The following is a 14,650-nucleotide window of genomic DNA, read 5'->3' as shown; positions in this document are numbered from 1 at the left end:
ACCCAACAGGATTTTACTTCAAAAGGCAGAAAGTCACATCTGACTGGTTATTAAAGGAGCCTGAGGGGAAAAGCTCATCTGTAAACATCTGCAGTATTGATATCTAGGGCTAAGACTTGGCTTGCAGGTGGAGACACCCACATTTAAGTGTGTCTCAGTAGGTGTCTCTGTGTGAGATGCCTGTTTGAGCTTTGGGGTAGCCACTGGAGATCTGGTTGATGTAATCAGTGGAGTCTAACTGTCATGGCATTAATTGTAGCAGGAGTTCAAATGCCATCTTCCAGGGAAAGACCCCTGTGTAGACATTCAGATGAAGACATCTGAATGTTGAAGTGAAGGCTTACAGCTGCTCAGCTGACTTGTCCTCCCCTATGAATTCGACAATTTTGGAAGATAGCCTGAGACTCAATAACTCCTCGCATAAAATAACTTGCCTGAGACTAAAAGATAAAATAAGAGAGAGCAACTTTCACCAGCAATAGGACAGAAGCAAAGAGAAAAGAGTCTAGTTCGTTAAAAGTGACAGCATCACTTAGCAGACCAAAATGTGCCTTTTGGCTTAACAGGTCTGAGGCTCCAGTCCTAATTTTAGCACCACTGTGTGCTTTCAATATAATACAGTGATAAACAGATCTGCTCTCCTTGGAGGAGAGACTCAACCACCTTCTTCACAGATATTAAAAAAACAGGCAGAGGCTGGTGTTTAATGAGTTGACTTGCAAGGTACTGAAGCCGGCCACCACCTGTCAGTGTCTTCAGATGTGCTCCTAAGCCTTAATTAAGAGATGCCCTTTGTTTAATTTTGTTCCTTCTCTCTCCAGCCCCACCTACATCCTTCCTCCCTTTTTGGTTTGAGTTGATTCAGAAGACAGAAACCAGCCCCAGGGAGATGCCTTTCAAAGTCAATCAGAAATTCATTTCAGGAGGGAGCCTAGTCACAACTTCTCATTTATTCGTCAACGGCTAGTGACTTCTAAACTAATCAGCGGGACAAAAGCAGCCAGCCAAGCATGCAAATCAGATTAACGATTTGCACCTTTGTGAAAAGGATTAGCCGCTCTGCCTGGTGTGGATGCTCTAAGAAATCAATCTACATCTGTCAAAAATTGTAACCTTACTTGTGTCCCTGACTCCATACTTGGGTTGGTTAAGATAATAATAATTAATTAACAGCCTGCTTTAGATTGCATCTTCTCCCGTATGGGATTAATCTTGTATTTCCTTAGGGAGCTGATTTTCCAGGCTGGTTGTGAATTTATTCTTTGCTGCTGTAATACATGATGGTGTTTGCATGCTTTCAGGTCACAGTCACAGCGCAGAAAGCATAGTGGTTAAAGCAGTGGAGCTGGTTTAGGATTGTGTCCAAATCCCATAAATGCCACATGTGACTTCAGATAAGTCACTTAATCACCCTTTCTCACACCCTATATTTACCAGCTCAGTCAAGGCAAGCGGATTTACAAGGATGATTCATCCCAAAAAGGGCCAAGGGACATCGCTTCTATTCCTGACTCCACTCTGAAACTTGGGTAAAGTCACTTTACTTGAACATCCTGGCTTCCCAGCTGCAGGGTGAGGGCAACATCTGCTCATCTCTAAAACTTGAGTGGCAACCTTCCACCGATGCCCTCTCACAGGCATCCTCAGCCTTCAGCATCCTTAGGGGAGGAGGTGAGTTTTGTGGATGGATGGTTTTCAGCAGGGTTTCACGCTTCTGTGTTCAAATGAGGAGGTGTCACCTGCAGGTGACAGCTCTAAATTACAGTTTCTCAGAGTGATGTTTAGGCAGCAACCAGGTATGAGTTAAGCCCTAAGTACTGAAAGTAAGGATAAGCCTGAACTTCTCCTAAAACTGGAAATAGGCTCTTCTCTGAGAAATTGTCCCCCGTACATGTGGGGAAGAAAGGTGTGAAGATACCCAGTAAAACTCACAGTAATATTTGTAATGCACCAGCTGGTGATGGTGCAGAAAGTAGCTTCTCCAAGCCCTATTTCTAAATTAAACAAGACAATGACCTTGACAGTCATCAAGTCTTTGGGCAAAGCAACCATACTTTCAGCAATAATAAACTTTCCCCATTTCTGCTTCCTCGTTCACCTTCTCAGACTAATTGCCCAGAAAGGAGACCTTGCAAGCTGCTGAAGAGAGCATCCCTGCTAAGAAGGTGCAGGGTCCTCTCTTTCATGCTTTGCTGGTGTGACAACCTGTTTAAGGCCAGCAAATGTAATTTTCCACGGCCTGACATCCCATACCTTGCAAAGCTTTTCCCCATGGAAAGAAAGGGAAAGGGGAGAGGAGGGAGAGAGGCAGGAAAGCACCTGTCAGAAGTGTGTGATGCTCAGGGTGTCCTTTCAGGTGTGAAAGGGAACATCTCCACTCTCCTCCTCTACCCATTGCCAGTGTGCAGCCAGGCAGAACCAGGCAGCTGCTGCATGTTATCAGCATGGAGACCTGTCAGAAGCACTCAAGACCCAGGACCACATCTTAATAAAGGAGATGCTGAAGGTACTTGCATCTCCTGCCAGAGCAGGTCAGTGGCCACTGTAGCTAAGGCTGTGGTGGGACAGCCTGAAAGTGACACATCCTACGTCTTGTAGAAGGGAGTCAAATATCCCTTTCTCCTCCCATTTTTCCTTATGTTTCCATCCTGACTGTCTCAATGTGGTTCACTTCTCTTGACAGTATAGCCAGTCCCAGTAACACTCGCTATATTAATTATGGTTCTTGAGTACTATAGTAAACAGACATCCCAAAGGCCTTGGTCCTTGTCCTACTAACGACCCACAAGGTCTGATTCTTCCTCAGCAGAAATCCCTTATAACATTGCAATAGCAGAGTCTGTGTGCACAGAGATTTCACAGAAAGCTCCAGTGTTTCAAACCTTTCCCCTGCGACAGCAGAATCTGGCTTTTGTGGGCTCAGCATAATCCCCAGACCCCCCTTGTCTTTTTGCTCTGACATGCTCAAACATCCTTCCTTTTACACAGCACCTGGATAAATATCAGGCAGTGTCTGTGCAGGGCGTGGACCGGACTCCTCACCAGGGTTCTCACCAGCTCTGGAGGTGACAGTGTTTTGGGTCCTTTCTGCCTGTTGTTATGCAGTCCAGATGCTGCAGATCAGGGTTGGGGAGATCCCTCTCAGCCACAAAACTTTCACCTCAACCTCACATCTCTACTAAGCTCTCTCTGGTTCTGCAGCCACTCAGGGCAAAATCTGCAAGATCTGCACTCACCATGGTGGTAAAAACAAGGTGGCTCAGGGCGGTGAGCTACACCAGCCTTTGAGATGTCTGCCCTAGTACTTCTAGAACACATACCACACAGGTTTCCAGGTAAGACCTTCTGCATTGCCATTCCACCCGGTGCAGAGTGGGGTGGCAGAGGGATGCTGAGCAGCCTATTTGGAGATTTTGGCTATCCTCCCCCTCTACTCTGCCCTGGTGAGGCCCCATCTGGAGTTCTGTGTACAGTCCTAGACTCCCCAGTTTAAGAAGGACAAGGAATTACCAGAGGGAATCCAGCTGCAGACTACAAAGATGATGAGGGGTCTGGAATGTCTTTCTTCTGAGAAACTGAGAGAGCTGCCTCTCTTCAGCCTGGAGAAGAGAAGCCTGAGACAGGATCTTATTTATGCTGATAAATGTCTCAAGGGTGGGTGTCAAGAGGATGGACCAGACTCTGTTCAGTGATGCCCAATGACAGGATGAGGGGCAAAGGGCACAGACTGAAGCACAGGAGGTTCCATCTCAACATGAAGAGAAACTTCTTGATTTTGAGGGTGCCGGAGGCCTGGAACAGGCTGCCCAGAGATGTTGTGGAGTCTCCTTCTCTGGAGACATTCAAACCCACCTGGGCACATTCCTGTGTGATCTGCTCTGGTGACCCTGCTTTAGCAGGTGGGTTGGACTGGATGGTCTCCAGAGGTCCCTTCCAACCCTAACCATTCTGTGAGATACTCTGAGCATAAAGAGTGGTCTTGTCAGAGGAGTGGAACTCATCTCCATCAAATCTATCACACGTCTGCTTTGGAGCCACTTAGGATGAGTGAACTCTGCATCCCACTGTAGCACACATGGTGGGTACATCCTTTGCCACAGTATCAAGTTTTCCTTTCCAATTTGTACATAATGCTTCGACTAGAAGTTAATTTTCTGTGTATTTAACCTTTCAGCCTCTCCAGGCAAAGGCTCACCTGCAGTGCTGAACTCTTAAAATTACTTGAATGTTCCCAAATCCCTAGTTTCCTCCTTTCCTATGACAGCCTCTCCCAGAGATAGAGGTGTTTCCAGCATCCCTCACACCAGGAGTGGCAGACAGAGAAGTTTAACTCCCTGCTGCTGCTTTACCATGCAAGCAACACCTACCACCTTGTGTGTGAGCCAGATTACTAGTGCTTTTTTGTCCTGTATTTCCTCTCAGCAGAAGAATCCAGGCAGTGCTGCAATTCAAGCAATACTCTGTCACCACAAGCCTGACTTGTCTGGCCTTGGACCTGTCTGCGTAACAAGGACAAGAACATATTCTTCCTCGTACCACGGGCTGGTCACGTCAGCCTGGGATCAGTGAGTGTCTCCTACTCGCACACACATGCAATGTCTGGCATTCAGGTTCACCTTCATCTGCAGATATAGAGGGAATTTCCAAGGAAGAGCAGCAAGATAGCATTGGGATGGGGTGGAAATGTTGAAGGAAAAGGACCAGAACAGGATTTGTGGTGAGCATGTGTCCTGGTTTTGTTAAAAAACAAGTTTCTCTTTTAGCGAATTTGCCTGTCAGCTAAAGCCTTCATATTAGCTTCATTTTCCTGGAGAACCAGATACATGTTTTGGTAAACATAGCAATGGAATGCAAAGCAATTGATAAGCATGGATGGACATCTCGCAAGAGGGGCAACGAGAAACAGGTGACCAAGAAACTGACCAATTGTGTGTAACATTCCATTCACATGAATACTTCATATAAAAGTGGGAGATCACGAGGATCTCGTCCCTCTTTTTCGTTCCTTTTGCTTATGGCTGACATTAGGAGAGGACCTTGCTAGTTGTCCCTGCAAAATAAGGCCCAGCCACAGACTGAATCCAGCTCCGGTTGGCTGCAGAGTCCAGTCCATGACTTCGGGTGCTGGCTCTGCAGTTGCTGAGACTTGCAAGATTGGTTTTGTATATTTTGTATTATTTTCTCTATTCTTATTAGTAGCATTAGCAAAACATTTTTAATTTTTCCAACTCTCTTCTCTCCGTCCTTCTTTCCCTCCCGATTGCCTGTCCTGAGTGGAAAGTGGGGAGAGGAAGGGGCAAAAGGGAGAAAGGGGGAGAGAGGAGGTTAACAATACATCTGCCAGGGTTTTATTGTCACCCCGCAATCTAAACCCTCAACAGCATGTCAGACAAAAGTTGTAACTTGGGTCAGACATCAGGAAAGAGCAGAAAAAGGCCCGAGGGATACTGGGCATACTTCCACATCAGGACCAGCCAGCCCATGTGACTGCTTAGATCTCGTCAAGCCAGGAATGACATCTCCCTTTGAGCCAAAGTCCTTCTCTCTCTGGAGCTCCAGCAACGGTCCATCAGTGTAAATCTATTAAGCAGTTTGTTATTGTGACAGCTGACACAGTGATTGCTAGGTATGAATTGCAATCACTGCCCAAGTACTATGCATTTAAACTTATCAAATAGGTGCCTTTAACTAGCCAACTATTCTGCTCAGAGATCCAGGCCTCCTCCCGGGAAAAAGAGTCTCCTGAGAAGCTAATAACTCCTCTTCCAAAAGGGACATGTGCCCAGACAACAGCAGGGCTGGGCTTTTGTGGGGAAGGGTGCTCAGGTGTTAAAGAGAGGATATTTTACTTGTTCGTTTGCCAAGCGCTAAGAGGAACAGGAGTACTCCTGAATCAGAGCCATCCCACTCAATAAAACCACAGGCTACCGGGAAAGTCTCCCCCCATATCCTTTCTCCATACTGAGGGAATCAGATGCTAAAATCTAATGGGAGCTGTAAGGAAATTGGATGAAAAAAAAAAAAAAAAAAAGGTGCATGAAATCTCTGATTTTGGAGGTGCACATTTTGGGCTTTAATCCTACAAGTTCTCCAGTCAAGGGTTTCTCCTTGGCCCCCCTTCCTTTGAGCTTTCACTGCAGTCCACAGGATGGAAGCCAAGAGTCCAAGGAGGTCCCCCAGAGACACCCCAGAAGGTTCCCATATGGTTGAATAAGCTGCTAGAGCTGATTTCCTGGCAGCAGCCACAGAATGCGGTTGGAACAAACCTGGCCCAGAACATCTCGTATGCTGAGCACAGCTGAGCCGTGGTCCTGCTGCAAAGCATCCCAGGATGAGATGCTGCTATCACTGGAGCTCGTTGGTAGACCTGGAGGTAAAAAATGAATTAGCTTGGTTGCACACAGGTCAGTTCTCCAGCAGATAGGAAGTCTTCTCATGTGGAGAAGACTCTCGGGAGCACAGGGTGAGTATGGACATTGCAAGGTCTTTTGGTGGCCTGCCTTCCTTTCTCCAGCAAGGCTATGAAAAGGAGATGCATCCAAGCTACCAAATGCACTTGGTCCTGTGCACTTGCAGAGACAACTGGCATGGGCAGTTGTTTTTTGCTGTCTCAGACTTCAAGCCCTAAGTGGTGAGTCTACTCATTAAATAGGACAAGAATTTCAGTCATCATCCTGCCTTTCTTTCTTTTTTTCATCCTGATATAGCCCATATATCACCCATATTTTGGAACTGAAGGACAGCAGAAACACTGAGCATAGAGAAAGAGACTGGATTTGCAACCTTTGAGTAGTTTCATCCTGCTTATCCCTCACCTCACCTTGCCAGGCTAAAGCCCTTAGTCTGTGTCTTCTCGAAGGGCCATCTGCAGTTCAGTCCCCACCATCGTATGTCTTTGGTAGTCATAGCAGAGAAGGAAAGTGCCTGACCTCTTTAGAGCCATCTGCACAGACTCCAGCATGGCTGACTCCACTTCACCTTCTTCCTCAGTTTTTCTTCCTTCCTCCCTCCCTCCCTCCCTCCCTCCCTCTCCCCCTCCCTCCTCCCTCCCTTCTTCCTCCCTTCCTCCCTCCCTTCCTTCTCTGCTGCAAATGCAATTCCTGGGACAATAATTGCCAGGCAATATACACACAAGGAGATTTTGTTCTTTGGCCTGATACCACAGGTTTTTAAATTCGCCTTCCTCAACAACTCTTTTCAGTGGCTTTGACTGACCAGACAATTTTAACCTCTTTCTTGTAGTGTGCAAAGTCCACTGCTTTGATTTGTCTCGCGGGATGGGATTCATCTTACCTAATGTTACATGTCTAGCACGTTGACTGTCTGCAGCTAAGTTACTCACCCTCAGCTCCCTTTATAGTCTGCAGAGAGAAATAAGCACTGCCAGGACATGAGTCATCTGACCTATTCGGGATGTCTACTTCAGAATGAGATTAATCACGCTCTAGAAGCACCTGTTATTCTCCAACTAAAGCAGGAGTCTAGACAACCAGCTCAGAGGAATTCAACCTCTGTCTTTTTAGGTGCTCATCTCCACGGGATCATGGGCTGTAATGAACCCTCTAGCAACTTTCTCAGGCCTGCTGTAGCTGATCTGTACTTTGGCCCATGCTGTGTTTCAGACAGATAATGATGACAACTATGACCTAATGAGAGCAAGGGCTGCTGTTGTCTCTTGCAAAAGCAAATCTCATTTCTGCCCTTCAGAAGTGGCGGGAGAAGGAGCATAAAGGTACCAGGGTTGGTAGATAGGCTTGGATGGGTAGCTTTGGGGGTATTTTTATACTGCCCAGATGGTGAGTATCCTGCTCAAACAGTGCACAAGAGACTCAGAGAGCACGGGTAATTTAAGCATATGTCTGAAATACAAAATGCTGAGGATCTGAGTTGTGCCCTGTCTGCTTTGCCTGACAGTGCTGGCTTTCAACCTTGCCAAAGTCAGGGCTCAAACTGGGAAGCAGGAGGAAACCCAGGGTCACAGAGATGAGTGTGTGCTGCAGAACATCTCCTTGGATCATGTAGTGTCCTGGTCATGCAGTGTTGTGCTGACCATAAACACTGCATGGACACTCTTTGGAAGGAGCTCTAGGTATGCAAGTGTTGAAAGCAAATTTCCATGTGCTCTGGTCAGATCCCTGGTCTGGATGGTGCAGAAAACAGGACACCGTAGCATGCATCTGCTGGGCTTTCCAGACATACAGTTGGAGAGCTGCAGCCAACATGTGTGCTGATGAACTGGACTGAGAGCTGCCCACCATGCCCTCACCTAATACATCCAGGACACAGGACAGAGAGCATGGATCCACACAAATGCTTGCACATTCTTGCATGGACTCATTCCTTCATGTGTTTCAAGAGATCAAGAAGCATTTGTGTCTAAATTCATGCTAGTCCATAACAGTGCTGAGCCTGAGCTTGTAGAAGGGCTCTGAACTGTAGTTAATTAATAGAGAAGACATATTCTTGACATATTCCTTGCTGTTAACATCCCAGGTTTGATATAAATGAATTTAAATGGAAAGTGAACTACAGCAGGATCTGTGCTGCAATCAGGATCATGGGATTTGGTTCTGGTGGCAATTCTGGGTTTCATTATGCCACTGGTTAATGCCAACCATGGCATTCCCCAGGAAGAATTTAAAGCCATTTTTCCCCTGGGAATATGTCTTAATGTTAAAAATACGCATTGGCCATCACCCCATCCTCTTGTGACTCTTTTGTCCTCACACACATTTGCACCTGAAGGTGCAAATTTCCTTTGTTCATACTAACACAGAGGACGCTATATAGCACCAGTTTGTATAGGTAGTTGCCCATTAAACTGACTTGCTTAAGCCCTGGTGAAATTGGGCAGCGAGGTTACTTCACTTTTACCAGCACCGTTGGATCGACCCATATGTTTCTATACTTATTGTGATAGTTGATGTGTTGTCCCTGCATCAGGAATTTCTGGGAAGTTTCTTTGACTTCTCTCCGGGTCAGACTACAGATGCTGTTTGCCAGCTCTGAATCTCTGCAGGACAAAAGCTGTGAATCCATGGCTGCGGCCAGCAGCATCCAGGTGCATGAAAATGTGCTTTCCAGCATCATCCTCCTCCTCAACAGCCACCCTAGGCAGTAACTTTAGCTGCATTAATTAGTCACTGTTTACTCTCTCCAGGTCTCACGTTATCACTGGAATACTCATCTAAATCTGGTGGCCAAACAAATTAAAACTAATGAGGCCATTAGGGTCATATTAACACACAAGGAAAATGGGAGAGCTTCTGGAGGAGGATTTAATGCCAGGCTGGGCACGTGCCGTGCTGTGTGCTGCTGACAGAGCTTGATTTCCAAACAGCATCTGAGAGAACAGGAACAGATAAACCAGATGCAGGGATGAAACTGCACCAAATCTGGGATGTGGCAGGACAAGGTTCCCCACTGCCTCCTGGGGTATTTAATAATGGCAAACATGGTGGGAGCAGCAGGTCTGGATGAAGGACCAGTGGCAAAGATTTGAGTGGATGGGTAGGATTTGGCACACCACACCCAGGCAGGATTCATGTCTCAGCTCCCTACACGAGTCACTTGACCTCAGCTATTAAACAGGCTTGATGCTTCCAAAGAGACTTCATACAGGTCATCAGATTAATTCCTATGCAGGCAGTTGCCTAGCCATGAATCCAAAGAAGCAGTGGCAATGGGATCCAGATGCATCCTCTCTGTCATGTACTTTTGGCTCCAGACATGCTTGCATAACATTTCTGCTATGGAGTCCACCTGTATGGAGGAGAGCTCTTACATGCAGGGGGGAAGGTGTCTCGGTTTTCACAAATTCTCTGAGATGCTGGAAGGGCTGTTGAGAGGGCAAAATGTAATGGGAAGATTAGCAGTTATAGAAGAAATACAACTGATGCAGTAATGAAGATGGTTCCTCTAAGGAAATAACAGGGTAGGATAGAAAGTTTATCCATGCTGAGATCCATCCTGTGCTTCAGGCAAGGTCCTGCACTTGGGTCAGGGCAACCAATGGTATCAATATACACTGGAGGATGAAGGGACTGAGAGCAGCTCTGCTGAGAAGGACTTGGGAGTACCAGTGGATGAAATATTGGACATGAGCCGGCAATGTGCACTTGCAGCCCAGCATTGGCAGCAGGTCAGGGAGGTGATTCTGCCCCTCTGCTCCACTCTGGTGAGACCCCCCTGCAGTGCTGGTCCAGCCCTGGGTCCTCAGCACAGGACTGACATGGACCTGCTGGAGAGGGGCCAGAGGAGCCACAGAAATGGTCTGAGGCTGGAACAGCTCTGCTGGGAGGACGGGCTGAGAGAGCTGGGGTGTTCAGCCGGAGAACAGAAGGCTCTGGGGAGACCTTATTGTGGTCTTTCCAGACTAAAAAGGGGCCTATAAGAAAGATGGGGACAGACTTTTTAGCAGGGCCTGTTGCAATACAACAAATAGTGATGGTTTTAAACTAAAGGAGGGGAGATTCAGGCCAGACATGAGGAAGAATTTTTTACACTGAGGGTGGTGAAACACTGGCCCAGGTTGTCCAGAGAGGCAGTGGATGAACCATCCCTGGAGACACCCCAGGCTACCCCTCTGAGACAAGAACCAGATCCTTACTGCTCCTCTTTTGCCTTTGAAACACAGGTGACAGGTAACGATCCATAGCAGCTTTTCCACCCCACCCACCCATCTCATTGACTGGGATGCAGGTTGGTGTTGTGCAGAAGACTTGAACTTCAGCTGGGGAAAGCAATTTGTAATTGGGTTTGCAGAACACTTCAACCCTGCTGACTGCAATGTACAGGCTCTCTCCTGCTCCATGGCTGTGGGTATTTGGCATTCAGCTCACATGCAGCAGGAACTGCTCACAGGGTCTGCAGTAGCTGGAGGAGAGAAGAAAGTGCTCACCGCCCTCCGTGGGTCGATGCCTCTGCTGCAGCACTGACAGCCGAAAATTCCTAGTTCTTCCCCTGTGCTGGACCAGGCATCCTCTCAGGCGGGAGCCTTAGAGCTTTCCATGCCATGCTCACCCCCTCCCAAAAGAACTAGTGGTCTTCTTACCCCCACCTTATGATGACGCAATTCCTGCAAGTGAGGTGTGACCCTCCATCCTTCCTTGACATACACATTTAAAAGTAATAGAAAAATTAAGATTAAAAAAAAAAAGTCCTGTAGGTTGGTTTGGCAAAAATAATTTGATTCCAGCCTGCTATCAGCCAGATCTAAAAGCCTGCCAGCTCTTTAGGAGCACAGCCCTGGCTAAACAGGCAATGGTCGTAGAGTCAATGACTGACACAGAAAAACAGGAGAGTTTTCCTTAGAACAAATTGCCAAAAATAAGGACGGCAGAGGGCTTAGGGACAAATACAGCTGTCAGGTCCTGATGCCCCTACTCTCCCGAGGTCAGCCCTTATGGCTTTTCTGGATGCTTCCAAACACACTTAGCTTCAGCCAAAGCAGCAGTGGGAGGACATGGGAGGTGGTGATGACCTTAGAACCATCACACTCACTTGTCTCCTTCAGCCTCTTCCCTTGGAGCTTCGTGTTGCTCTCCAGGGATGGTGGCTTGAAGTGGAGGAGGAGGCTGCACAGGGCAGGGCATGACAGGGAGCAAACGGTATTAGTTGTCTCCAGGCCATCTCAACCGCATTTTACCACATCTTTCTGCTTGTCATGCAGCTCCTAGAGCCCAAGAGAAGCAGAGGCAGACCTACATGCCCTGAAGGTGCTGCAAAAGAACCAAGGAGATCTTTTCTGCTTGTGTCCATTCCCAACTTTCCCAGGCTCCACCAGCCACTGTGAGTCTTGTCTTCTCCCTGAATTACCTGGTCACTCAGAGGAGGTTGTAGGAGGAAGGAAGAGAGAGAAGTCAACCAGGGGCAAACCTGGGTGCCGGACCATTCATGGGCACCACTGCCAGTATCACACAGCCATGACACCATGTGTCAGATGCCTGGTAGAGAAATATGGACCTTGCACTAAGAGCAAGTGGGGAAGGCAAAGTCTTGTTTTGCCCAAGAGATCAACCCAGATGGCTAAGAATCACACAAAGAAATCTTATGTGGAAAAGGATTTATCCTGCTCTCAAGAATTTGTGTGCTCACTCACGAGTACAATTAGTATCATAGAATCATTTTGGTCAGAAGAGACCCTCAAGATAATTGAGTCCAATCTTTAACCCAACAATGGCGTTAACTTATGTCCCTGAGAACCTCATCTATGCATCTTTTAACCACCTCCAAGGATGGTGACTCCACCACTGCCCTGGGCAGCCTGTTCCAATGCCCAACAACCCTTTCCAGGAAGAAATTTTTCCTAATATCCAATCTAAACATCCCCTGGTGCAACTTGAGGCAATTTCCTCTTGTCCTTAAACCGTTTCTGCGCAAGTGTAGACTTCTTGTCTGTGCTAGCACTACCCCACTGGAGTCCAGCACAACATAAAAACCAGTCTGTTGGGGAATGGGGCATATTGTGCTCACACACATCAGCAGAGACAGTAGTTGCACGGTGACAGCTTCGACTGAACAGACTCAGTTAAGAAAAGAAGGGTTGTTTGCCAGGTTTTGTGAAAAGAGGAAATTTTGCTAATGATCATAAAAAGGATCTGTTGGGTTAATGCTGGGAAAGATGAGGCTTTAGGACCCTAAATACACTCCTCCATTTTGGATGGGGGACATCATTGTTGTTGTTGGTAGACACACAAAGCAGGTTTTATTAATTGTTTGTCACACTGTTTCTGGAGGACTGCTGTCTCTTGAAGCTCTGTAGGCTCCATGCACCAGCACAAACCCATCCCCCAATAAGACATATGCAGACTGCTGACAGCACCTGGAATACAAACTCAAGATGACCAATAAGATAGAATATAAGGCACCAATAAGATAGAATATAGGGCACCAACTTGCAGAGCATTGCAGACAACATCTCTGGCCTTTGAGTAAGTGCCGAGAAAACAAGCTGGTTCCTCAGTCTAAACCAGGTTGGAGACATGGTGCAAATGCTCAGCACCTCTCTATCTAGTTGATGAGTAACATGACTTGGTAGAGGTAATGCCAGCCACAGTGAATGCTTTTAGGTTCCCTGAAAGAGATATAAAAAGATTTAGAGGGGGAGAAGCTGTAGGCAGCAGCTCTAGGAAAAGTGATTCCTGTTTAAGCAGCATGGAGTAGTCTCTCAGAGGAAGGGTTACAGGGACGATGATACTTTAAAAGACTGTAAACCAAGGTTATCTGAGTAGAGAGGACCTGCTCACATATTGTAGAGCTTTGTTAAGAACTTCTGCCCATCTCATCAGGTGGGTAGTCCGACCACCTCGGCTCCACCTTCTGCAGGAACCAAAGGGACAACTAATTGAGAAAGGTTTTTAGAAGTCTGGCTCTTCAGCTAGGCTTAGAGAACAATCAAAATATCTTGATTAATACAAGTAAATGTGGTACCCATGCTACAGCCTTGCTGATGGTCCCTGACAGACACATACCTGAATGTAGCTGGGATCTGGATGCTCATTCTACTGGCTTGTGTTTTGCTCACCAGCAGCAATTGGAGCTCAGTGGATTGTTCACTCCAGAATAACTTATTTATTGGATGCTGCCATATTTCCCTCTTGTTGAATATCTGGCAGGATATTGTTGTTTTCTGAGATTTATTTATTTTATCATTTTATTTTGCAATTAATTTATTTCCTTCTGTGGAGGTAGTATAATAACTTCTATGCTGTCATTTCTGTTTTCTTGGATGGATGAGGGTCACTTTTAGGACCTCTTTTTGTAAGAATGAACACTTAGATAAGAGGTTTTAAAATGTATTTCCCACAAGCTTTTATGCTAATGAAGACAGCATTTACAGAAATCTCAAAAAAAGAGCACTGGATCATCCCTACTTGTCTTGTTTTCTGGAGATCATCCAAGACTGAGCTAATGCTAATGTTCCTTTGCAGTGCTAGAAGGCCTTAGAAGTATCTCCAGAGGTCCTTATGCTTCCACAACAACACTTGAATTGTATGTATTGGAAAATAAAGAGCACTTGTATTTTCTTTATAATAAAATCACACATAACCTAGGTGCCTGGATGGCTCAGGTGACTGTGGTTGGTCACTAAGCTTTTCATCTACATGCTACCAGCCCAAGCTTGGTCTCAGGTGACATCAACAGGAAGCCATTGCCATCTCATGATACAACAATGACATTTTATGGGACATTAACCAGCTCTTAGGTTCTCAATAAAGAAATTATTGATATAATAGGCAACCAGGAATGTTATCTTACCACCAGAAGAAGTTTGTGGCTTTAAGTCAACATCAAGGCTTGAAGATGATCTGATACTAAGGGATGAATTTACAGTGGTGATGTTTTTTCCAGAGATACATCAGGGAATATGGGACCTACACATAAAATATGGGTCCTTGAGAGGAACAAAGTCAGCTTTCCCCAGCTATCAACATGAAGCACCTTTCCAGGACTTTGCTAGAAAAGCAACACAGAGTTCAGAGATTCTGTGAATAACATCAAAACCTCCATCCACTGCACAGTTGCAGAACAATCTCCAGATACCTTCCATCTGGTGCATAGAAGATCTGTGAAGAGACTCTTATCTGCCTAATCACCTTGTCCCAGCTCCCTAGCAACTTTAAGCAAAAAGGACAAAGATAAAAGAAAT

The sequence above is a fragment of the Columba livia genome, chromosome 1, assembly GCF_036013475.1.
Source record: "Columba livia isolate bColLiv1 breed racing homer chromosome 1, bColLiv1.pat.W.v2, whole genome shotgun sequence".
NCBI lineage: Eukaryota > Metazoa > Chordata > Aves > Columbiformes > Columbidae > Columba > Columba livia.
Note: the sequence above shows the minus strand (reverse complement) of the source record.